This window comes from Agelaius phoeniceus, chromosome 1 (assembly GCF_051311805.1).
Source record: "Agelaius phoeniceus isolate bAgePho1 chromosome 1, bAgePho1.hap1, whole genome shotgun sequence".
Classification (NCBI taxonomy): domain Eukaryota; kingdom Metazoa; phylum Chordata; class Aves; order Passeriformes; family Icteridae; genus Agelaius; species Agelaius phoeniceus.
In genome coordinates, this window is record NC_135265.1 from 39,701,726 (window position 1) to 39,728,342 (window position 26,617).

Consider the following 26,617-nt stretch of genomic DNA (forward strand, 5'->3'; position numbering starts at 1 on the left):
ATTTCAGTAGTTTTAATTTTCTGGTAAATATTCTGCATTTGAACTAAACCTCCAGATACTCCAAGTATCTGCTGTATTTTCTCCTCTCTCCTTCAGAGCTAAAAGTCAGAACCTTCTGAACACCTCTCTCACCCTTTAGATACAGGGAAAATGTAATGCCTGTGGATTTCAAGATTGCTTGACTTTATTTAGCCCACTGTCCTGCTCCCAGGGTGCTCATAAGATCTGTGCATGTAGTTAATGCTTGCTGCAATGTTTTATAATTGGTTCGTATAATATGTGCGTTTGTCATTTTATAGCACATTAGTTGAATTTAGAAGCTTTTTTAAAGTTAATTCTGAATATGTATCTCTGCTTGTCATGGAGCCTTAGTTAGTTCTTCTTGGCAGCTAGATTAGTTTTTCCCTGGTTGATTTTAATTTCAGGGTTCTGTTTAGTGTTTTTTCATCCTGAAATTCTTTAAGAACAGGCGAAAATACATGATATAGCTGAAACTGATTGCATCTACTGTTCCTTTTTCTCGTCCATGTAACCACTCTGGGTATAAATTTAAGTCTCAGCTGTTCACTGGCATCTTTTTGATCTGAACTGGTGATACTGCATCTAACCTCCCTAGCTAGGTTACTGCTTTCTGAGGTTGAAAAGTGGAGAGCAAATGCCTCTGAGGTTGAATTAAATGAGCCATTTGCAACAGATTCAAACTCTGGTGAATAAACAACTTTCAGGCTCAGTTGAAACAGTTCAAACTTCTGTCCACTGACTCTTCTCTGGTGTGAAATAGAACTTATACTACGTTTACTTCAAGAGTTGATTCTGGGCTTCTGGTGAGAGTAGGAGAGGAGTAGTCCCATTACACTCTCTTGGCAATTTGTTTTCTCAAGAGATTTTTTAAAAATATATCTATATCTATATATACACATCTGTACTATTTATATCTCTAGGTGTACCAATCATATGTATACCCATATATATTGATAAGTATTTGTGTTTATAAGTTCATGTAATTTGTATTTTTTAGTTACATACGCATATAAATTAGTGGGTGTTTTTCTTTTTACTTAAACATGCTTTCTGAACAAAACTCGTCATTGTATTTTTATCACACATAGGAAAACAAAAATTCCTAACTGCACAAGGGCTCTTTTACACAAGCTGGTAGTGCAGAAATGCTTCTAAATAGTAGTATAGTATTTTATACCCACCATAATGTCTTCACAGTCATGTCAATGTAAAAGGGCATAAGTTTAATGTGCACTTAAGAGTTGTAACTGTGCAAATTTTTCTGTGCAAAATGGAAAGGGGAAGCAAGGCAGCAGGTGCATCACTCAGCCAGCCCTTTTTCCTTTTTACTCTCCTTAGTCCCTGTTGTTTCCTGCAGCCTCCTGAAGAGCTGCCAGCCAGTGTTAACTCAGGTCTTGTTTGTGGGTTATATAGTCATGAATTTAGATGATTAACATAGGGGTGTTCTTGTTTCATGACTTGCCTCATATGTGGTTATTTCCTGGGCTGATGTAAATAATGGGTGTTTTTATGATAGAAACAGTGTCTGGGAGATACTCCTTTCTCTCCCACTTAGGTCTGTCCTGCTTGTAGTTATATTAAAGAGTGAGGGTTAGGTTTTGTCTAGGGACTAGAGGAGTGAAATCTTTTCATGCCTGCAATATTATCGGTATTTAAAAAACAGAAGAAATGAAAGATTTATAGTTTGAGCCCAAAGTAAATTCCCTTCTACATTTTACAGTAGCTTTGAAATGGAGAGGTCTCTTCACTCTGTTTTATTTACATTGCTATTAAGGAATAGCATGCTGTAAAACTATGAAAAAAACTACTGGTCTGTCCTTGAAAGCAAGACTTCAAGACTCTGTCCTCCTGAAGGACTTGGAGGGAATCATCTAACTAATCAACTATTGACTGAACAGCAGATGGAGATTACTTAGTTTATTGATAAATCATCAAACAAGTAGATGGAAAAAAAATGTTAGTGACTAATCTTTGTGTCTCTGTCTACTTAAAACCTTGAATTGTCTTCTGCCCTTGTGGTTTTGTGTGCTCACTTAAGTTGGCAAGATTTTCATGGCAATGAACATATTTCTAGAGCCAAGCCATTTCAGGATGTGACCATCTTTGAATAATTTGCATTGCTGTTGCAGGAAAAAATAATACCATGTTATCATCACTGAATAAATCCGTCCTATCCCATTGCTCCTCACCAGGAGTGCGCGTCCGTAGGTTTCTGTGCTCTCTCCCCTGTAGGTTGCTTGTGCCCTCCTCTGTGGCTCGAGGAGGCAAGAGATGTGTATCAATTTGCATGATAGTTCAGCCTTGTAACCTGGAGTGCAGTGGCTGCTAATGTGTTTTTTGGGTAGGTTTTTCTGCTTGTACAGATTAATGACCCGATTCAGAAGCCGTTCTACATGCTGGACTCCTGCTGATTTCTGTTTGTGCAGAACTGCAAGGGAAGCTAACTCTGAGCATATATCCTGGCATAATTTATTTAGGTCCAGTCCTGGTGCCCAGCCAAAGTTGAAATAATAATAAACTGGCCTTTGCACTTCCATCTTTCTTTCTCTCATCTTGAGGCAGAGATTTTTCCTATCTGCTGAAGGAGGTGCACTCTTTAGTACTGTGGGCATGGATAGAGGTTTCTGTGGACCTCTGGTACTACTCCAGGTGCATCTTCAAGCTGCCACAGAGCACACAGCTTGGGGACAAGAAGTGAGTATTTGCTTCTCCCTAAGTTGCCATGCCATGAGAGTGGCTGCAGTATTTTGGGGAGAAGTTGAGCATTTCCCCAATGGATTTATTGCACCTTTAATTTGCACCTTCAAAATACTGTTGATTTTCTAAAGTTCAACAATGGAAGAGTCTGTTTCCCTTGTTGAGGCCTCTGTTTGGCATTGTATGGACTGAGCTCTCAGGGGAGCAGGCATGTCTGGGTCTGTCTGGCTTCAGGAATGATGGTTTTGCTGTAGGTGATCCAAGAGTAGCTGTGCATGTTACCACTTTGTACTGACAGAGGGCTTCACCACCTCACCCCATCTTCAGCTGTGGATATGCATCTCCAAGCTCCATACTGCTTAGTGACTGAACTATGAGTTTTCCTTTTAGAAATCTGTATTTCTGTCTCCTAGAAATAGTAATGGTCCTGAAAACCCATGGAAACCTTGTTTCCTAAGAATTTAAAGATCCTATTTCTATCCACGTTGAACAGCAGTATATTTGTACCTAAATCTTTCCTGGCTTTTTGACAGTACACTTTTGAGGAGCAATTCTTCCTTGCAGAAGTCAGTTGTTCAAAGTACCTTGGAGATTTGTAATGCTAGAAGTAGCCAAGGTGAGGATGGATTACTGGGTAGAGTGCAGGTGCATGTTAAATGCAATTTGTCACATGGATGCCACCCTCAGGTATGTGGGTGGATGGGTTGAGAGATGCCTACCTAAAGCTTTAACTTGCTCAGTGAACACTTAATTCAGAGGATTTTCAGTTTTCACTGCTTCTAACAGCATTCTGCAGTCGTAGTTTCACAAGATTAGCTATTCTTGAATAGGTTTTCCATTGTATTAGGTGCAGGCACATTGCTCTGCAGAATCACTCAAGCATGGATGCCTTTTTTTTCCATCTAGTTGTTTCAACAACATGCCTGTTGTGACCACTGAGAGATTATCACTGCCTGGTAGGTAGTATTGTGTCTTCTTGTGGGGGATTTCATCTCTAGGTTTTCTGCACACATTTATGGGGAAGACTTCTGTTGTGAAAATCTTTGTGTGTCTCCACCATGTATTTTTTCAGCATCACCAGACACCTAGATTCTGATTTTACATGTGTATTGGTGTGACACTGTTGGGGTATCAGTGGATTTATGTGATGAAATCCTTAAGACCAAGTTTTCTGATTTTGTAACCTGCATTTGGCTTGTACTGTTTCCCAAGAATATCTGTTTGCGTTTTCGTCAGAGACTTCAGAGGCAGTATCTTTTCAGATATGAAAAGTAACAGCAATAAACTACATTAGCAAATCCTCCTACAAGCTACTTCTGTTTCCTCAAACTTCATGCTTAATAGTTGCTGGTAAATATTCTCTCTTTTCATCAAAGTAGCTTGTAAAGATCAGTGATTTTAAAGAATTCATGCTAAAACTGCACAGATCTGCTTAGTTATAGCTGCTAATTGACTGCAATATGAGAAGAAAAAGAGGATGTATAAATCTGAAAATGCTGCAAAAAGTTGATAGGAAAGTGACTGTGATTTTGAAATGACGCTGTATCTTTTTTGGTCATGGGTGGGTGAGACCGGATTCATTTAATGCCAATAGCAAAGCGTCATTGTCTTCAACTGGTCTGAGATTTTGCTGTAATGGGTGTGGTGAGAGACATTTGACATTTTCACTTTGATACCTGAAACCACCAAAAAAAAAAAAAAAAGTAAAATACTGTGGTTTCTTTTTCTGTTACCACGTAGACAAAGTTCAGCTCGTCCCTTTTTCAGCTGAGCTGAAAAATCAAATACCAAATCTGATACGCTTGCATTCCATGTGGAAAAGAAAGCCTGGATTTGGAGTCAGTCCTACCTCTGAATAAATAGAGTCTGCTTTTTCAAACAAATCTATGCTGATTAATAATGCACTCCTGTACTGTGCCAAAGTAAATTTTGCATAAGGGTAGTGAAAAAATACATGAAACTTGATAATCCGCAGTGAGTTTTAATTTTGGTTGATGTGAACTTGAAATTTAGGGGCTCAGAACTATACTAAAACAGTAAAGCCTGATCTGCTGCTGTCTCTAGGAACTGCTGCATTTTGCGAGTTTCTTCTGTAGGTTTGTGGGGGTTTTGGTTCTTTCAAGGAAAAAACAAGTCCAAAGCTTTAATTCCTCTTTTCCTTTTCTCCCTGAGCAAAATCCCTTTAGTACTAAAAGGAAGAAGCAAAGAAGTGCAATACTTCATAAGCCATTAATGCATGCTGTCTAGAACATGTAGTTAGAATGTGTTTCTCCTGGTACTGGCACTTCTGAAGCCAGATGCAAAGCCTGAGCAAGCAAGGGGATGCAAGTCTGGGCTTGAGCATTGTGGGGAGACTAACTGGTGGTGGTCCCTGTTGGGAATTTATGCTTCTACTGAATTCCTGAGTTTGAGCATGGCATTATCATTGGCTTTGTGCAGTCTGGATTTTGTTTCTTTGTATTGTGGTGTGCATCCGCGGTGAGACTGCAGTGGAAAGAGCTGTGAGTTTAGAAGAGTAAGGTAATGCAGTGAGAGCATGGTGGTAGTAGTAAGAAAAATGTGTACTTTGAAGTGGGTGTAAACATTTAAAAAGGAATACGTTTGCAGTTCGTGAGTTTTCATGGTTGGCCTGAATACAAGAACATTAGTGCATTGTAAAAAGATAATTTCTCTAAATACTGACAGCACCATCTTCGGTGGAGGTGAGGAATCATTTTGCATCTCTTCAGATTTCAGTATGTCAAGGCTGACCATGTTTTGTATTTATTCAGAAATTATTGCAGTGTAGCAAAAGGTGAAATTTTTGCAACAGTGTGTAATCAGTTCATCTGTTGGCTGGTGGATCAAGCTATCCAGAGAAGCAGTTAAGACATCAGTCTCCTCTTAGCTGTTTGCATTAGTTTTGCATCCAGCTGCTTTGCCTCAGCTAGTGCCCAGTCCTGTTCTGCTTGACTCAGTAAATCATGGCTAATAAACAGCAATTTGTTAATGCGGTGACGTACAGAAATATGGCAGTATATATGGGGCTATGGCTTTTACATGCTAATGAGCTCTCTGTTCCTTATTGTATAATTCTTCCCCATTGCCTTCCTGTGATGGAAGTGCTCTGTTCACAGCTTCTGCCATGTGCAATGTCCCCATGGAGACCGTGTGCGGCGTACACCTCCCTTTTTTTATCTAATAAGTTCCTAGATGCTTATAGAAGCTTCTCTGAAATATACTGTGAAAGATCCTACTGAAATTAATACTTTGAAAGATTACTTATTGCAAAGAAAATGGTGATAGATGATATCAACTTTGTGGGAATTGGGGGGAGGTGAGGGGCTAATTTATGATATTGTGAGCTTTAAAAGAATATATTCAAAGAAATTTTTTTTGGCCTGGTGAGGATGCTGCCGGTCCTGTTTATATTCCTTTTCTTCCAGCCTAGAATTGCTTTCTTTTGTTATAGGAGGCTGCTGTACCTACGCTATTGACTGGTGAGGTATCTAAGTGCTAAGTTAGCAGTTTTTCTGAGAGCTGTTTGGTTCTGATTATATCCAGTTCAATCTGTTCTGTAACTTCGTCTCCTTTCCTATTTACTGTTGTATGCCTTTATTTATAAATATCTTTTTTGTCCTTTTTTTTTGTATGCCTGGCTCATAAAATCACAGCCAGAAGTACAAGCTTTATGACTATAAAACAAGTCATGCCTACCTTGTAGACTGTGTCATCTGCTGTGATGTTGTATTCTATGTATTATCAATTTTACTGTAAGAGGAAAATTAGAGCATGCATTTTCCACATGAAGAAATCAAATGTAATCTAAATGCAAACCACAGGTTTTATTGCACAGTAATATTTGATAGCACCGCTATTACTAATCCCAGCATGACAAGAAACACAGCATAGTTATGAAGTTCGCAGCACTCATTTTTTAATGGTCTTTTTTTGGTTAGGAAAGCCACAAAGCCAGGGCAGATTGTTTGCCAGTTGTAGTCTCGGACTTTCAGAAATGTTAGTGGAATATTGTACATTCTTACAAATCATTTCAGGTCTGACAAGAATCCGTATCCTTTCTAATTTCCATGAAAACATTATTGAGTTTTAAAAATAAAATGAGATAAATAACCATATCCAATAAATACCTTATTATCAGTGCTTTTGCTTCTGTAGAGTACTTTATGGGGAGTTCTAAATTTTTTTTTTTTTTTGTATTTAGGGTTTTAGGATCTATAATCATAGAAATAAAAGATGAATTGTTGTATTACAGTAGAGTGCATCTGCCTCCCAGGTGGAGAACACACTGCCACTGGTCTTGTAGGTTATGCAGAACTACTAAGATGACAGTGAATGATCTTCTTTCAGTCAGTTTTGATCAGCTTTGGTAAAAGTGTTGTAACTGACTTTATAATACAGTGGTAACCCAAGAGTATTATGCAAGTGTGCAGTTTGGGAATGTTGGGTGTAATAACCCATTTGCAGATGATAAATAGTATTGAGTATAAATCCTCAACAGCTGTTGGGAACTCATCCTGAAATCATACCTGTGGTCCTCTCTTACAGGTGTCTGGATTGATATTTACTTAAAGTGAGGAACACTACCTACCACATTGTAGTTTCCATTAGGTAAAATTTTCATACAGATCTCTCTATTAGAAGCAGGGATTTAAACCAGGTGTGTTGGACACATCAGACCAGGAGAGAGTCAGTGCTGCTACGCAGGCAGGCACTTCTGGGGGCTGATCCCTGCTCCGTGGGCATCAGTTCTGCAGCTGTAACCATAAATGGGAGTGGACAAGGGAAGAGAGTTTAATGGGAAAGAGAGGAATGTGCCACCATTTGAAGTCTTTTATTTAAGTAGGGAATGATGCTAATCCATGTTCTGGGGGGTAAATACATGCCCTGTGTTTATGTTTGGCCAGACTATATGATGATAGTGGCTTCTTCCTTTTCTGTATCAAGGGGATTTGTTAGCTGTACTGAGTTATTAATGCCTATCTAGTTAGTTAAGGGGGTTTTTGCCTTTTCATTTAATCTGTTACTGTCTGGGCATCCAGTCTTGTTTCTGTTAAGGGATATTAGCAAGATACCTGGAAGGAACTGGCTTGCTTAAGTGATATACACTGTGACTTGAGATAAAATAAATCAAATTCAGAAGTAATATCACCAGTACTTATGAACATGCTCCTTTGATCATATCTGGTTGATTCAATGTTATTTACTTTTGGTGATAATGGTTTGTCTGCCTTATCTCCTCTGCTCTGTCAGTAGCTTTGACTCTGCCCATATTCACTTGTCTCAATTAATAATGCTTTTAGCTCATTGATTTTATTTTCCAGCTGGCTGGATTTATCTCTCCAACTTTGCATTTGTACTGTTTTCCCAAATCTTCCTTGCAAATGCTCATCCCTTTCTTCTGAAGGAAGCTAAGAAATGTAAGTTACTTCTGTTGATAGTGTCCACTTAAAGGAAAGAGAAGCTTTTGAGAGGGTTACGTTCTGTTTGTTCCACTAAAAACTCTTTCCTCAGGAGATCTTTACTTTCAAGAAGGCCATGGTTGTGTCTTGCTCTCCTGGATGCAGTTACAACCAACCTTTAGGTTGTACTGATCAAGATGAAGTAATGGACCACACTGGAGTTTGTTTTGTTAGTTTGTTATATTAGCTGAGTGTGACAGGGCTGAGAAAACTCAAACACTCTGGGTGTGGGTGTGGATGCATTCATCCTTTGTGTTGGGTGTAAGTTAAACCAAGGATTTTAGATCTTCCCAGCCCAGCTTTGTTTTGGTGCTGGAAACCTGTAAATCTCTGAAAATGTCACTGTGGATGTTCTCAGGTAGTACCCAGTGACACTTTCAGGCATGGCATCCTTCTGAACCTATCAGTTCCCCTAAATGTGGATTAATTTTGGAAAATCCAGCTGACTTTACAGCTTGATTTACACACTTACATTCTCAGTTTTGTTGACACCTTCTAAAATGCATTCTCTCTCTCATAGCCTTGCTGGTAGGTGGTTGTGGGACAGAGTCACTAGTTCCCAAAAGAGTAGTGTACCATGTACAGATGTGCTATTTTAAAATATACTATAAAATGAGGTTTTTATGTTGTACAAGTATCTCAAAACATACTTTCAGAGCCTACACCTCTTTTACAGATAGCAGGTTCAACAGCATGGGCTTTCCCTTTTTTTAATGGTCTTCTCTATTTCTCATCTTCTGTAAAGCCAGTTTTTGGAGTTGGTTTTTTTTTTCCTTCCCCCCCCCCGCCCTTGTCTTTCCCATACTTTTTTGTTTGTTTTGTTTTTATTTTTTTACTTTTCTGAGTTTTTCCCTTTTCTGTTTTATATTTCTTTGTATTCTGATTCTCCCATGTTAAGAAAAGTGAATAAATGGGGCAGTACATAATGTAATATCAATTTTTATTTCAATTTCTGATTAACATTTTGAAGATAAGTTCAGCAGGCAGTGATTATAATCAACTGAGGATGTCCAGAACACAAGAGAAAGCAGTACTTGATTACAGCAGTTTACAGTTTTACAGTTAAAAGATATGAAAAAACACAAATAGTCCCTTTGGGAAATGAAATATAATGGAATTGTGGTTATTAAAAACTAGATATAATGTACACTAGTTATTACCTATTACGGTAAATCACCACAAGATGCAGGAAACATATCAGATAGATAAAACAGCCGTCTTGGAATATGTTGTCTTATTTTCCAGTGGATACTTTTTTTCTTCTTAGGCACTGAATTGATTTGGGGTGTGGAATTCATTTAGGAGCATGCACATTGCCCTTTTCAGGAGAGCTACAGAAATGAAGTTGTTATCTGTGCTGAGCTGTAAGTCATGTTCCCCCGTCCCCCCAGGAAAGCCGCTTCGGGGGGCAATCCTGTGCTCCAGGTACTAATAGCTATTAGTTACTTAGAGCTAATGATGTTGCCAGCCTTGAGTATTTCACTTATCTTAAGATGGAAGTGCATGTTGATTTCCATTTCACAAATGGAAAAATCGAGTCAGATGGAGTTCAAATGACTTTCCTGAAGTCACTAGCAAATCACTGTCAGATCTAAAGATGCAATCCAGCCACCCTCTCCCCTGTGCCCTATGTGGTTATGTACAACTCTGAAGTGCCTGAGTGGGTAATTTTGGTTCATTAATGCCTTTATGCTCATTTGACATAGATATGAGCAACTTTACAGCTTTCATCTGGCTGGCATCTGCCAGTGCCCTCCCTGCTCATCACACATCTCCAGCACAACTTGATTGAGTTCCTACCACCTGGATCAGTCGGGATCTTGCAGTTCTGATATTCTTTCTGTTGTCATGTCCTAAGGATTGCCTGAAATAATTCTTAGAAATTAGAGCATTACTTTTATTTTGTGGATTAGAGAGAGTGAGGTTGGCCTAAAGAGGACATCTGACTTCAGCCAGTGACTTTGTGTAAATCTGTTGTGATTCCAAGCATGCAGTGATGCTAACTGAGTCAGCTGTTATGTCAAGAATTTCTTTGATCTGCTAAATTAATATGGTTTAATTAGATTAATTAAACAGAAGATAACTAGAGATGAAGAAGGAGGTCAAGAAGAAAATTATTGGCAGTTGTAGCCTTGTGCTGGGTTAGCCTTGGCTAACAGCCAGTTACCCACATGGCTGCTCACTCCTGCATTCTCTCATGAGATGGAGAGGAAATAGAAGGAAGGTGAGAAGATTTGTGGCTCGAGATAATGGCATTTTAATCATGACAGCAAGAGCTGTACACGGAAGCAAAGCAAAAAAGAGTAATTCATTCACTACCTCAAATCAGCAGGCAGACATCCAGCTGCTTCCTGGGAAGCATGGCCTCAGCACACATGGCAGTTGCTTGGGAAGACAAACACCACGGCCATGAACATTCCTCTTTCCCCTCTGCTCCTTGAGCATCCACTGCCGAGCACAACATGATGTGGTCTGTGGTATCCCTTTGGTCAGTGCAGGTTGGCTGTCCCAGCTGTGTCCCCTCCCAGTCCCATGCCCTCTTCCAGCCTATACACTGGAGTGGGATGGTGCAGGGCAGAGTGGGCACGAGAGGAGGTCTTGCTGCTGTGCAAACCCTGCTCAGCAATAACAAAAACATCAGTGGGTTATCAACTCTATTCCAGCCAAAGATTAGAAACATGGCACTGTAAGGACTGCTATACCAGCAAGACCAATACAGCAACTAAACATGGATTTCCAACACTGAAGGGTTGAAAAAGTGTTTTACTTTGGCAGACTCTTGAAAAGGAAAAGCCACAAAAACCAACTAACAAAAAAACCAAACTCCCCAAACCCCCCTTTCTGAGGAGTGAACAGCAGCAGGCTAACAATAGCCATTCATAACACAAAATTGTTGCAGAGAGCATTGGGTAAATTGGACATGAACAAATTTCCCACAATGAATGGAACTCAGTCTGTGCATCTTTGGGAGTGGGGTAAGGAAATGGCACTGTCAAAGCCTCTCTGAAACACCATATGCTGTAACAGCAAAATAACCATGGATAGCTGGAGAGACATTGGGATTACAGAATACAGGGGGTTGTGTCAAAGGAGGATGTATTCATTTCTGAGAAGAGAAACAAAGGTGAAATTGGTAGAGACATTTTAATTAGCTGATGTGCCAGTACGGTTTTTGTTTGTATTTTATTAATAACTTGATCCATGACAAGGTTATGGAAAAGCCTGTGTTTGGGCAGCTAGCAAGAGAAAGCAGTGGAAAAAACCTATAACTTATTTCCAGGCACTTACTTAATTAAAATACAAAACAGGCAATATGGTCTCTGGATTTATTTTTCCCATGTAGACTAGAAGCAATAAGCTGAGATTGCACAGCAAAAAAGGTATGCTTGCACCTTTTTATCTGGACCTTTGAGCTGCTTCTTCTCTGAGACAGATGAAATCCAGTCCCAGCTTGAAGATATTGAGAGCCATATGTTTGCCTAACCCTGGGTGGGAATTCCTCCCTCAGGAAGCCCTTAAATCCTAATGGGAATAGTAAGCCTTGAGGTCTGCTGGTTTACCAGTGTTTCTTTTCAAGTCTCATTGAGGTGAGATGCAGCCTTGGGGACCCCTTATGTGGTATACTCATCTCCTTCCTCACTAACACCTGATATTAAAAACCAACCTAGAGCTGTTTTCTGGTGCTTCTGAAATGTTCTTTTCTGAAAGAGTTATGGTTTGTGGCCCTCCCATTTCTGGCTCTGTGAGTTTCCATCTGACTGACCCCATGAGCTGTGATGGTCTCATTGCACCCAGGTCTCTCACACTGGATGGTGCCTCAGTGCCTAGGGGGGCTTCCTTCCAGCCCTGTGTGAACCTCTCTTAGTTGGCATTTTCTGGCTACAAGGATAAGCAAGGAGCTGCATAAAGAATTACATGGTCTTTGCAGCTGGGATTTCTGTCCTTTGAATCTTAGATGCTGATAGATGCAAGTGGAATATAAGTAGCCCTCTGATGAGAACTGGTCTGGAGGTGTGGAAAACTTAAGGTTGGGAAGTGTATATACAATTTTTTAACCTCAGTTTTTCTTGAGATTCCTTTCTTGAGCTTTTAAAAGCTGCCACTGCAGGGATTACTTCACTTGGTGCTTACAACCTTGGCTCATTCCAGCTGCTTGGGACTAGAATGGGTTGGCAGCAGGAGGAACATATGCTCACCCCACTGACCATCCCCTCCTGTCTGAGACTCCAGACCCTGGCACTCCCAATGTAGTCATGTTTTAGAAGTAGTAAAACTAGTGGTAGATGACATATGATGGTTTTAAAGGTTAATTTTGTAATTAATGAAATCAAATAAAGTTGGTTTTTCTGGATTTTTCACTAGCAGGTTTAAAATAATGCTTAAATCAACAAATTAAAAAATAAATACTGTTTTTTTTGCCCATAATAATCTTTATCATAATGAAATGTAAAAAAGATTTCCATCCTGCAAACAAAGCAGAAAACACTTCAGCTTTCCTCAATTTATTGTGACCTGTATTGATAATGGGAGAAATCTGAACTTCTTCTAAAGTCTGACTAAAGGCTTTTCTGAGCTGGAAACTGCAAAAATGAATTTCTATAAAATCCAGTTCTAATGCATACAATTAATTTAAGTATATTGCAACTACAACCAGCCTACATAGGAACACATGGGACACTCGTGAGGGAATAGCTATGGTGCAGGCTGAGGCTAAAGTGATGAATTCTTTGTGTCTGAGGACATAAACTCTCTCCCAAAACAGCATGGCAGTGTATATATGTGCATTCAGGGATGATTTTGGAAGCCTGGGTGCTGTATCTTGGCCATAGTTAGTGTGGCCAGTTGAAATGGGTTTGCAGGGCTGCTCACACAGGAGGTGGCCACAAGAGATCTGCTTCTCAGCAGAGCTCCTCTGGGTGGGTGCTTGAGGGGAGGGCAGCTCCAGTGTATCCCAGGGACTCTGCTGCTTGAGGGCTGCAGCTGGGCCAGGACACACAATTGCCATTGTTCCCAGGAGCAGCCCTGGTTGGTGTGAGCCCTCACCACGCTGTGGCTGCTGTGGTGTGGGCAGATGTGGAAGTGTGTGCTCTGCACTAACACCTCTGCTGCTTTAAGCAGGGGTCATACTATGGCTTACAGCCCTGGGTCAGCCACAGCTCACGCTTCCACCATGGCTCCTGGGCTCTCCTGAGCTGCACAGAGGATGCTGCCAACAAAAATCTCAAAGCTGCCCAAGTTACAAGCAAAAGTGTGTGCTGGAGTACTGTCTTTTAGTCGCTGGCGTTGGTTGCTGCGGTGTTGCTGTGACTCTGCCTGTTCATTTTAATAACCTTGAGATAACAGTTGCAAAAGAAGTCACTATAAATAGAGGAGATCATGTTAAGCAGTCACAGAAGGGTGAATATCCTGAAAAGCTGTGAGCTGGAAGTCAGTACGCTGCTTTCAGAAGTTACTCCTGAACTGTTGCCATGCACAGAGGAACACACACCAGTGTCTGTCTGTAACATTTATAGTGTATTTTTGTGTCCAGAATGTGTTTTGTTTTCCATTAATGGGCTTTTGTATTCTCCCTGCTAATTAAATGTAGGTACTTTGCTATGCTTTTGATCTTAAAATGAAGCTCATAGTGGGGAATATGCTGCTTTTACTGTTCCTTTCTGGAAAGATCAAAATATTGTTCAGAAAACCTGCCGAGTTTATGAGCTGAGTTTTTCTGGGTTGGGTTTTTTTTGGCATTGTGCTCTCTATGCTGTATTATGCTTCTTTATTTGGAAATTTATGGGGAAAATAGTTTTATTGTTCATTAGAAGTTTAAAGGCCTTATATATGTTCATTTGGTAACCTTTGATTTTTGGCAGCCGCTGGAAGGATGAGGTGCTTACATGTTTAGTGAAGAGGCCCTTTATTCAAAATGCTAATTAGCCTTTGAAACCAAATAGGCGTAAAATCTTGCTAAATGTTTCAGATGAATTTACCACTCCCCCAAAACTCTCTCCTTCCTCCTGCTGGATTTTCCCTGTTGTCTTTCAACATCTCCTCCTGCTCTGGTCCTTGGAAACCTCCAGCACGTGCAGCACACCGGTGCTCAGCAGAAGCCATGGATAACCCCCCATCCCCTTTCTCTCCCAGATAAACAGAGAGCCTGAGGTGTGCACTGAAGTGGAGGCACACTTTGCCACACAGTGGTGTGCTTTTTTTTTTACCCTCCTGGATTTTTTTTTTTTGCATAAAGAAAGGAGGTCTATAAGAAGACCTAACAATGCCCTTACTGTTCTGTCAGAAACTGCCTGGCTACATCTTGTTTTATTTGGCCCTGGCTGAATGGCAGTTTCATTTATGTTTTGGGTGTTTGGCAGATATTTCATCTTTGTCAAACTTCACTTTTAACATTTGTTTAGATTACTTGTCACAACACTTTCCTTTTTTTTTTTTCCAAACTCTTAAGATTTCAGTCAGCTTGACAGTGCTCAGAAGTGGTTTCTAATATTTTTGAACTCCCTTCTTACGTGTTGTCCCTTTTAGAGACATACCAGTTTAGCTGGTTGATATATAGTTTATTCTTTGTACTTTGATGATAATACAAGACTTTATTTTGAGCCCCGACTCTCCTTGATGGTGGGGTAAGCATCTACTAAGCCCTGTGAATAATAAACAAAAACATTACCGTGACAGTCATAAAATCCTGAATGCATCCATTTTATTCCATCCTTCATTGTATTTAAGACACTTTGAGCAGCTGGGTTGAGATCAGGAGAGTTTTTCCCCCTGTTCTGTCTGATAGGTGATGTTATTTGCTTTTTATGCCTGTGAGGAGTTATGAAGGACAGGTGACATGAAAGTATGAGCTGGTCCATGGATGCAAACCTGGTTCTGTTTTTTATCTGCCCATGTGATAGCTTTGTTTCACTGAATTTGTTTGGAAGTCCTGCAGTAAGAGATGAGGGGGGATACCACTGAGAGACTTCCCAGTTCTCCATCAGTGGCTCTTTCTGTGCATTCATTCCTCTTTCAGCCCAAATCCCAAGCAGTGACCAGACTCTTAGTGTGTCTGCTGTGTCCTTTCACTAGAGATAGGTGGAACTGAATGGGAGAATGTAATTTTAAATGAGGTTGAGCAGCCTTGAAGTATATTCACACTGCGTGTGAATTTTTGCTTATGAATGTTTGTTTTCATTTTTATTAAAATGGATGTTGGAAGACTTGTTCAAAAATGGAAATGAAGAAAAATAACCCTATGCAGCCTTCCCTTGTTCAGGTATTCTGTCAGAATTGATTTCATAGGGCTGATTTGCTTATGCTAATGTTATTCACAGCAATAACTTTTGGAGGATTATCACTGTCCAGATCTGTGTGAACTGATGCACTTCTTTGCAAAGTTTTTTAATTTAGAAGTTACATTTCTGAGCTGCAGATGCTTTGGTTTGGCAAAAGGCAGCCTACCAAAAGTAATGTGATTGCTGAAATAATTTAGTCTAATACTTGCTCATGCTCTAGTCGTTTCCATGCTTGAGCTCACTTGCAGATGAAGACATATGGACATGGACAATGTGAATATATTAGGGAGAATTGCAAATGTTCAACCTTCTCTAGAAATCCTGGAGACAGCCAGCAGACTTCAGCCAGCGTGGATGAATCCCAGGTGACCCTAAAGCCAAAGCAGAGGTCAGTGGAGGGGGCAGAGAGCCAGAGTGTCCCTGCTCATCTGGAGCTTCCCCATTAGCTGCTTGCTGGGGCCCAGTTGAGAGCATGGCAAGCAGACTGGTAATGGCCTGGTGTTTACAGAGTTTAAGTGTTTACTTGCGGATGCAAATACAGGTTTTGGACAGCCTGGGTCCATATTATTCCCCTTCTGCTTTCGTTTGGAATCTGGCATTGTGTTTGCCTCAGGAGAGAATGGAGTCCTCTTGGTAGTGTTTATCTGTCAGCTGCTATTATTAATTGATGTAATTGTTTCTTTACTAATATTTACCTAGGGTTTTAACGTGGAAGTGACTATACAGATAATTCTAGTGCAATCTTAGTAGAAAGTCAATGCCTTAATTAGAAAAACGACTTGCTATTCTTGACTTATTCAAGAATTGATTTTTTTCCTGCCCTGAAAAGTGTTTGCCCTGAAATCTAAGGAAGTTGTTAACTAGGAAGGGTGACATTTGAAGAAGTGTATACTAGCAATTAGGATGAACAAGTAAATTTGACAAAGGAGCTAATATTTGTCCTGAAGGAAACCTGAAACATTTGGTGCAAGGGGAAAGGAATTTTGGAGGCATTTCTGCCTTTTCCAGGCTGCTTTCTTAAGAGTCACTGCAGTAAACGGTGTTGAGGAGAGCAGACCAGAAAGGGCTCTTGAAGAAGGTGAGTTAGATCCACTTAATTTTACTTTTACTGTGGTGTACTAGGTACTATGAATACACAGGATCATCCAGGGAAGACGTGAGAGTTATTTAAAAGCACAATATTATTTTAAACAGCAAGCTGGTGATGTTGAAACTCTGTGACTCTCAATTCTGCTAGGGCCAACAATTTTGAGGATTAAAAACATATGGGCCATAGATAGAGAAGATATCCACAGTGCTTGGGGTATTATTTAGTGCTATTTGTATTATTCAGGCTAGCAAAAACAAACAAAAAGGCAAGAAGAAAATCTCCTGTTACAGGGCATAAGCCATCCAGTCGATGATGTGAGTTGGAAAGAAATTTTATGGGAAAGTTTTTTTCTGTAATTGCTCTCCTAGAGATTTCTTCATCCCTTCCCTAAAGCATCTGATTCTGGCTGCTGTCAAATAAGAGGTTACTGAACTAAATGTACTATTAATCTGACCTAGTATAAGAATTCCTGTGTTTCTATGTTTAAAAGCAGGCTTTGTCTGCTGAGGGTTGTCTCTCTGGAATAAACCCTCCATTGGAGGTAAGGGAAAGGAAATGGTTCAGAAGCTTTTACACTGTTGCTATGTAATTTTGTAGTTGTTTTGAAAAACTGTCTTTTTTTTTCTCCCTCTCCCCTTTTATGTGTATGAATGTTTTAAATTATAAAATTTAGCTTCCCATTTGATGCATTTTCTGTTCCGTAGTACTCAGGACCATTGAGCAACATAATTATTTAGAATTATGTGCTTTTAAAAATTGAGGGACAAAGTCTTGGTTGGCTGGTACATGGTTAAATGATGGGTTCTATTCAGAAGACTATTAGCTGGGTGCCTTCATTGCCACTGGCCAGACTTGTTAATGTTTCTGTTTCTTCTTTAAAAGTGGAGAATTTCTTAAAAGAGTGTGTATTATTATTATGGTTGTTATTAATCAGAGTTGGTGACCTTCTAGTGAGCCAAACTTTCTACTTTCACTCATTTTTGTTGAAGGTCTGTTTTATTTTGCTTGGGCTGAAGAGGTTCAGTGAGCAACCAGCCTACCTCTGCAGTGAGGTATGTGAGGCAGAGCTGTAATGCCAAGGAACTGAGTGCCTTGGGTTTGTTGCGTAAATCTTAAATTGGATTTCCTTATTTTTCAAAGGCTTAGCAGTGGATGTGACAGTCAGGCTATTTAACTGGGATCCTTTTAGCACGTCAGATAAAACTGCTTCATGTAGATGCCTTCCAGTTCTCCTTATTGCTTTAAAAGGTGCCTTAGAGACATGAGGTACAACTGTGCTTTGTTTCACCCAGAAAAATGTGAACTTCATATAGGGAGAATGTGTTTCATTTCCTTACCATGTGTCAACAACTGGATCTTAAACCTGTATTTATCAGATGCAGAACTGGTTTTGGAGGATTATCACTAAATCAAATGCTAGGGTGGAATTTATGTTCTCACTACAGCATTTCTCAAATGTTCGTATTATTCTACTTTTAAGCATTTAGTCTTTGATGCTTAGATCTGACATGGAGAGGCTACATTTTTACATTCTCTTTGTACAAGAGAATAGATATTTCTTTCTGTTTCAAACCCCTTATACTCTCACAATAAAGACAATACACCTGATTCTTTTTTTATTATTATTAAGGCCCATCATTACTGTTCAAACACATGCAGGAAAAAGTTGTCATAGCTCACAAGTGATAAAACTGTAGTCTAGGTGTATTACTGTGGTTACAAAGTGTGTTAGAAGGGAGGAGATCTTATGGTTTTCTTTAACACTCGACTGCCATTATTACTGTGGAGAATATATCCTGATTTCTGTTGTATATTATTAAAAAATCACCACATGTTTTTGTCTGGCAAAAACAGGGGCAGAGTGGTTGTGTGAATATGGTCCATGTTGTACATGCAGCTGTTTATACAAAATATTATTCCACAGGATGCTTTTTCTTGATGATCTTCGGTATCTCTTCCATCTCTTGCTATGTTAGAACTCTGCATTATTTTTCTTGGAGTATTCTTTCATGTGATATTCAGTCAGGTACATTGATTGTAGTATGTCCTTGAATATCTAAGGGATCCACACAATTTAGTCACTTTTCACTTTATTATTTTTATAGTCTAAGGGGTTTTTTTCAGTCTGTTGTTACTGTGGAACTCTGACAGTGCACACAGGCTTCCATTCTTGAAGGGGGGGTATCTTCACATCTGTCATCAAATTAAACAGCAGTGACTGTACCCAACATGGTCATTTTTCTTCTCACTTCTGGCTCCTTCCCCTCTCCTTCATAGACTTGGATATGCAGTGTGGAGCAACACCATTCTCTTCATCTCACAGTGATGCACTCCACATTGGGAATTGGAGAGATGTATGGGTGGAATATCTTCAGGAACTGTGGCTTACGTAAAGGAAGTGACAGCCTTTGGAGATGTCACTTATTTTGAGAGATTATTTCCATTAGCTGACATCTTTATTGCATTCTCTTGCTTATGCATCATTTTGAGGAAACAAATTGGTTTTTTCTGCTTACTTTGGGTTTGCTTTAGCATATGGTGCTCTGTGAGACCCCATATAATGGGCAAGTGTTTGACCCTCAGTTGGTATAGACACCATTAGCTGGAAAGAGAATGCAGTTGGGATAATACTGAGGGATACTGTGCTTGAATCAACTTGTATCTTTCAGCCATCTCTGAGTGGACTACTCCACTTAGGGATTTTTTTTGGCCTGATTATAATCACAAAAGACAGGAGTGCAGGAGTGGATTTTGAATGGCTTTATCTCAGTAACTGAGGCCATTCTTTTGTCTTGGGATTTTTTTTCTTTTTTTCTTTTTCTTGGTGGGTTGTTTTTTTTTTTGTTGTTGTTGTTTTTTGGTTTGTTTTTTTCTTTTTTTTTGGTTTTTTTTTTTTTTTTTTTTTTTTTTTTTTTTTTTTTTTTTATTTGGGGATTATTTCATTTGCTCACCTAATGTGCATCTGTTGAAGGAACTTCAGGTGCTGTTAGAAAAGCTCTCTCTGTTGTGACATGTCTGGCTTGCAGTTCCCAGCTCCAAGATATGCTCTACTTGGTTGCTGGTATTTGCATGGTTAAATCAGATTGTCTTATCAGCCTTGGGCACCCAGCTGGGCTTTCAGGCTTCTCACTCCTCTGTGTTCTTTGTAATGCATTGGTCTGCTGCATCCTGACTTGTGAAGTGCTGCTCTCCTGAAAAGCATGCAGGAAGAGCCTTAGGAAGAGCCTTCTGCTGCAGTGGGGAAGGGCATTTACCAGACACATAACAAGTGGTATGGAATGCACACCTGCCCAGCTGTCTGGCTCTGGATATTTTTTTTTTAGCCAATAAATGCAGAGTACCTGGCAAAGTGACTCAGACAGCACAGCCTGGTAAGCACAGATGAAGGATGTGGCAGAGGTGGTGCTGCTGGTACCAGGAGATGGGTCTGTGCTGGCTTATACTCAGCAGCACGCTGGGCTTGACTGCTGTCATGGGGGTAAAGGTGCTGCTGGGAGCTTTGAGAGCATTGCTTCTCTTCCTTGCTTACCTTTATTGATGTCTGTGGGTTGGAGGGTGCAGAGATGAGCATCTTGTTGTCAAGGCTGAGTATCCCTGCTGTTGCTCTGCTTGTGGTGGTTCAGAATTGGTTGGAGGCTTGTTGGAAGAAGCTCTGCTTGAAACACACTGTCTTTCCACAAGAGGAGTCATCTTTGGCACTGTTAGCCAAGTTTACCATCTCCTGGGGGATTCCAAAAGGTTTGAGAACTCTGCTCTTGACCCATGTTTTATGATCTAATTATGAAAATGCTCACTGTTACTTTCTTAAATGTTTTCAAAATTCATTATTTTAATACATTACTTAGCCAGTGAAGCTGAAAGATTAGTGATCCCAATGGATTCAGAAGCTAAATGCTGCCCTGGTAAGTGTTTGATCTGGGTCATAGTTGAAATGTTTAAATATGATGGCAGGTTTTGGCAGGTCTAAGTGCTGCATGGTAGTGTATGACCTGTTGCCATCCCTGAGAGTCTGCATACAACTTCTGTCTGCACCGTGAACATGAACTAATTCAGGCTGGTGTCTCTGCCCACAGAAGTGGGAAAGTTGTCTTATATTTACCAGTAGAAAGGTCCTTTCAGGAAAGGGTTTGCTGGGAATGATTGCTGTGCAGTTAACTCACACACTTGCTTACTCTGCAAGAATAACTTTGTGCTGTATCAGAAGTCCTGCCTTGCAGACTGGTGGGCATGACACAAGTCTCCTTGAATTTTGTCAGTGTTTAGGTTCCTTTTAGATGCTTTTGGATGTGAAATGTAAGGTCATAGTTCATGTTGGTCTTTCTGACAATGTAATCCATCTGCCCAGTGCCTCTAGCAGACAATTCTGGGATATAGATCTTCTGAATGTTAGAATGTGGAAAAGATGCGCTGGTTTTGTGGATACTGTGATTGATTATTGCACCTCTGTCCTTATGACCTGACTGATAAGGTTTTTGCAACATTTTCAGATGATTCAGAGGATGGCTCTGAGGGTGCCTACATGTGCAGTGTTATCTCAGCGTATTATTAGCATTTTACAATTGCTTTATTGGCTCCCTGTTAAGCAAAATATTGACAATAAAAATGCTATTTTTGTTCTGTGATCCGTGCTACGGCTTTGTCCCCTCCTAGTTAATGGCTGTGCTCGTTCCTAATTTTGCTACCCTATTGTTCCTGTGACAGGGAGCTACAGAGAACAGAGGTTTTAAAATAGATGTTCATAATCTCCACCAGCCCTCTGGCATATTCTGCTGACCCTCAGGGAGTCTTACTGGGAATATATTGGAACTTGTGATATCTAATAAGTGAAGGTTCAGGAGCCTGACGTAGACAGCAGAAATGTCGTCTTCTGGGTAAAGTAGGACAGAAGACTCTAATAACTCAGAGGAATTGCAGAACCTTTCAGCAGACACACTACCAGACTTGACATATATAACAAAAGGTGATAAATTATGTGTGTTAAGTTATTTTGTGTTAGCACAGCGTCCACACCTCCATGATATTAAGATGATAAATGCACCTCTAGTCCAACAGACTGGTCTTCAGAAACAAAGTTCACAACCAGTGCTTGAACCCTCTTTTTCCCCCTATTCCACTTGGATCACCGTCCTCACTTGATAAATGGGTGCAGCAGGGATGCAAACTCCTCTAGCTCAGAGGAAGTAGAACTTCCAGCCTCGTAGTGCAAAAAACTGGGCTGCTAACAGATTGAACCTACCTCCTGAGCGTAGTTGTGCCTCCCAGCTCTTGGGGGATTGGGAAATCTGTGCTATTTCACAATTCATGCACAACTTCTATAAAATCCTCTTTCAGGTTTCTCAGACAGCCTCCCGAATAAACATTATTCATTTTTTGAGTGAATCCACATGCTTATCCTAACAAGGAGTTTAGATTACTACAGATAGCAGAATTTTTCTTCGCAGCCAAGTGTATTCTTGCAGGATCCTTCTTTGTGTGGCTTATAAAGTCAAGTGTGCTGAGCTGAGGTGGAACCTTCTGCTGTAGTGCATGTTTTCCAAATTAAACAGAATTTTATTCTCATCTTTTTTTTTTTTAATCCTAGTGACTGTTGAAGTCTGTATGTTTCTTTGCACAGTGTGTGAGGATCTCATACTGCACTCACCCATCAGTGCATTTCCAGGCAGCACATTTGTGCCATAGTGGGGCACAAAAGGATCTGTATTTACTGGTTGTCCAATTACTGAACAAAGTAGAAATTAAAGATGTAGACCATTTTCTACCTTAATTTGGTGGTGAAAGCAAGTCTAATGACAATATTTGCAGTTGTGGCTAGACATCCAGGCTGGATGAATCTGACTACTCGGCTCCATACTTAGTGGCACTAAAGATATCCTGCCCATGCAGAGGAAGACTACCCAAATGACCTCAGGCAGGGAGAGGATGTGGTGCTTTGTTTTATTGTGGTGGTTCTGCTAGGACAAGGACTTCTCAGGAATATCCCTCTAAGGCTGAGCAGAGAGATGAGTCTTGCTTCTGTGCTGGGACAGTCATCTCTAGAAATTCAAAAAACTAACAGCAAGGGCTTCAGGTCTAAATTGCTCTGCTCTTTCCTAACATAACCTGTGGGTAATTAATGTCACCTATGTGGATGTTCAGATAAAGCACAGCCATCAAAACGAATGTTTTCTGCACCCACCACTCATAGAGCATTTGATGAATCATTTCCTTGACTCCTGGCTTCATTGATTGGGGTTTTGAGACCAGTACCAGTAAAAGTTGTCACTGGTGTTACATCTCTTTGTGCTCTCCTTTAAGGAAGTATCTCTTGTCATCCTGTTTCTGCAGTGCATGTTGTGACTATAGAGTGTTGGCCTCCCAAAAAAATGTACTTTTCTGTCAAGGAACCGCCCTCCAAAGCTGCTTTCCTCTTCAGCTTCTGAGCTGATGAAGTACTCCATTCTTTTAATAACTCCCAGGCCCCTGGGATCATTTACTAGGGATCTTCCGTCTGTCACCAAAACAATAACATCACTTGACCCCCTCTTACTGATCTCGGAGGCCTCTTAAAAGTTATAAACAGCCAGTGTAAGACCTTTTTAGTAGTTGCAGTGATGGTAAGTGCTGTATTTGCTGTTGGTCACCATGACATGTTTCTCATCAGCTAGGAGGTTAAAGATGAGCATTCTGAGAGCATGCTGGGGAGGCTTCAGATAGATTCCTCACTCCTCCTGGCTGTAACGCCACTTGGGAAGCGATTGGCATACTTGTAAATGTCTGCACATCCCATAATATCGGATGACATTACTGAATATAGGCAGCAGGATGTGGTTTTTCTTCCTTACTCAGTCTCCCTTCCCTTGGCCTCTCGTTTCTTTCCAAGAGCTCTTCTCGCAAAATCTTGCTTTGGCTGGGAATCTGTGTGATGGTATCTTGTGGTGCCTTTTAAGCAAGGGCGAAAACCAATTAATTGCCACTTAAGGACAAGACTTCTGTGGAAGTTTGTTTTTGCTGGACAGGGAGCATATTCCATTCTGAACTTAATCAGAGATGCTACCTTTCCTTCATGGATAAGGATCATGGATAGTTGAGTATGCTGCCAGTTTAAGGTACTACCTGTTGGCCTGTGTAAATCTTCCCAAATCCTAGAAGCATGTCGGTGCTGGTTGCAGCTTACCTTTGTTACCTGTGCTTCTTTGTCCCTTCTTTGACTTGATGAGGAGGGACCCCTAAGGACAGTGTCAGTGATTATTCCTGTCAGTGATCATATCTTATCTTCATGGTTGCCATCTCACATAGAAGCAGATATGAACAAAACAATCTGACTGGGCACATAGGACAGTAAAGAATAATTTGGATTGCTAAATCAAGTCTTGTTTTTCTGAACTGTAGGGAGAAACTATTCAGGAACACGGGACACCTGCTGGAAAAATGTGGTCAGAGAACTAAAGCAATAGGCACAGTACCTTGAGTGCAGAAAGCTTCCTACTGGAGTTTCTGGTTCTGTGTAACCTGAGGGACCAATCTGCTTTTTAAGAGCCAAGTATCCTGTGCTGTTTAAATTGTGGATCATCTGAATCGTGTTTGAGAGAAGAGATTTGTTTTTCCTCTTCAGTTTTGTGGATGAGGAGATACAAGGAAACAGGTTCGGTCTGCAGAAAAGCCCTCCAGCTTTGGTCTGGAAAATCTCTGATTTCCTAAACCTCTGTAGCATACAGGATAGTCTCTCATGAAAGATATTCTCAGTATGGAGTTACTGTTTTACATCCTTTGAAATGTTAATAAGGAATAACAGAGATGACTATGCAAGAACAGAAGTGTTGATTCTGTTGAAAGAGCAATTTTAAGCATTAAGAAATAGCTTTTAAATTTGGGGAGCATAATGAGTGTTCAAGTTCACTTAAACTCAGGAAGGAGGAAGCCAAGTTACCTTTCCTTTGGTTTCCATAGATGAAAGAGAACTTTTTTCCTTGACTGTCCTTCAGGATTTTTTGAATGTGACAGAGTAAGTAAGGAATGCATTTAGTTACAAAGCAGAGTGTCCTATATACCAGCACAAAATGTATTCAGAGCCCTTTGAATTCTCTGCAGAAAACTGCAAGAGAGTCCCTTACAGAGGTGATTGAAAGCCACTGCACAGGAAATCAACTTCTCATCCTGTACATAAACATGAGCCAATTCTCCTATATCTGGCTCTCGGAGCAGTACACACAGTAAATTGTTAACCCCATCACCTGACCTAACCATTTATCTTTGCTTCTCAGTATAGTTTTGGCAACTGCTGAGTAATGAAAGAAAAAACATGGAATGCAGATAGCTGTAGGAAAAAAAAAAGGCAACAATCAACCCCCTGACCCCCTCCACCAAAAAAAATCCCCAACCCAGAAACCCAACCACCCCACACCTCAGTTTCAAACAGCCCTTTAAAGCAGCAAACAACAGGAGAAGATGAGAAATTGCCTGATACAGTGACAGGATCTTAAATATGGTTAGTATAGAACAGAATTAACATCTCTGTAGAATAACAGACATGTGAAGCATGGATTTTCAATCCTTCACACTTCTTGGTTGTGTTAGCAAAAATAAATTAATAACTCTCCTGAACCTTTGCAGAACAAATAACCATAGTGCCTTTCAGGTTTTGAAATGTAAGCTCTGTGTGCTTTTAATGTTAGTTGTTATACATGAAGGTTGCCTGAAATAGGTTATTCTGCTTATGGAGTATTGTTCCCATATGAGGATTCAAGCTATGTACTCACAGCTGCTGCTCTCCAACATGGACTCTCAGTTCCACTAAAATCAATAGTTGGCACAGCAGGGTACTGTTGTATGGTGTGTAAATAAATGGGTGTCATTGTGTCTCACTTTTTTTTTCCCTTTTCCCCTTTCAGATTTAGATTTGCTCTTTTTCAGGCATACATGAGTGTGTGTTTGCAATGGAGGCAATTCGAAGCATAGCTGCTAAGGGAGAAAGAAGCTTTACCCCCCTTCTTTTTATACTTCCTGATAGGATTTTAAAATAAACAGCAATTGCATTAATTATATTAATTATCTCTTAACAATGTCAGGGGGAAAAGACCCCAAATAAAACAGAAACCCATTTTGCAAGTGTCAGCTTTATGACAAAAAGGAATTCACAGTCCCCCAGCAGACAGCTATCTTGCATACCAAGATGCAGGAAAAGTGTCATAGAAAGAGTGTCTTAATTCTGTTACAACAATTTATCTTCCCTCTTTCCTTAAGTCTTGTACCTATATTTGAAAATATGTGACAATTGTGGTTATGGGATGTAAGAGCTACAGATCTGCTTTTCAATAAACTGACTTTGAAGTTCTGTTTCATGCGTTTTCTTTTTTATTCATGCATCTGGTCATATAGAGTAGTTTACTTTTTTTGGCTGCAGACTTGGCAGATACAAAATGCAGATGTTGTTCTTCTGACTTAAGCTGCTATTTTAAGCTTTTTGGCCAGCGGTTGGAAATTTTAGGTTCAGTTGTTTATTTGCTTATCATCAAAGTGGTTTTTGTCATATAATTCATATATGAGTATTAGCTTTCTGTGTTTACTTTCAGAGTTTGAGATTAAGAGTATGGTCTTTTTTTTTCCCTTTACTTTTTTTAAACCAGCATGCTCTTTTGATTAATAATACAGTAGAATATGTTATGCTTCAGAGAGCTTTTATTTGCAAGGAAAAAAAAAAAACACCTCAAAAAAAAACCCCAACCAAAAACCAGCCCAACCCTCACATTGTGCTGCAATGCTTTCCCTTTAAGAAAACCATATCTCTCTCCAGATGCCTGCATCTCTTTGATACAAAAGGGTACACTAAGTTCCATCTATAAACAGAATCCACTAATTAAGAGTAATTGCTTCGGAGATTGGTACAGACTATTCAGCATCAGATGCATGTTCCTCTCAGATATCCATTAGCCTCTAATAAGATAATGCAGATGTGCCAGTCTGTTTCCTGTTTCCTTCTATTGTACCTTTATTGCCGTATATGGACCAATGGGATGGGCTGAACAATAAGTGGATGTCCTTTTGCTCCCAGAGCCCTTCTCAAAGGAATGTTTGTTATTAGATTGCTTTTTCTGTTTAGT

General features: G+C 40.1%; 1 protein-coding gene across 7 annotated transcripts in view; it reads left to right on the plus strand.

Moving 5' to 3' along the window:
* Positions 1-26,617, plus strand: part of RARB (retinoic acid receptor beta) — a 320,712-nt gene that overhangs the window by 96,899 nt on the left and 197,196 nt on the right. Inside the window, exon 1 of one of the 7 annotated variants that reach the window (XM_077176847.1) lies at positions 3,533-3,674. The exons of the other annotated variants lie outside the window; for them this stretch is intronic. The gene's annotated coding sequence lies outside the window, so the exon portion shown is untranslated. Of the gene's footprint in view, positions 1-3,532; positions 3,675-26,617 lie in introns of those variants that run through there. 7 annotated transcript variants of the gene reach the window in all.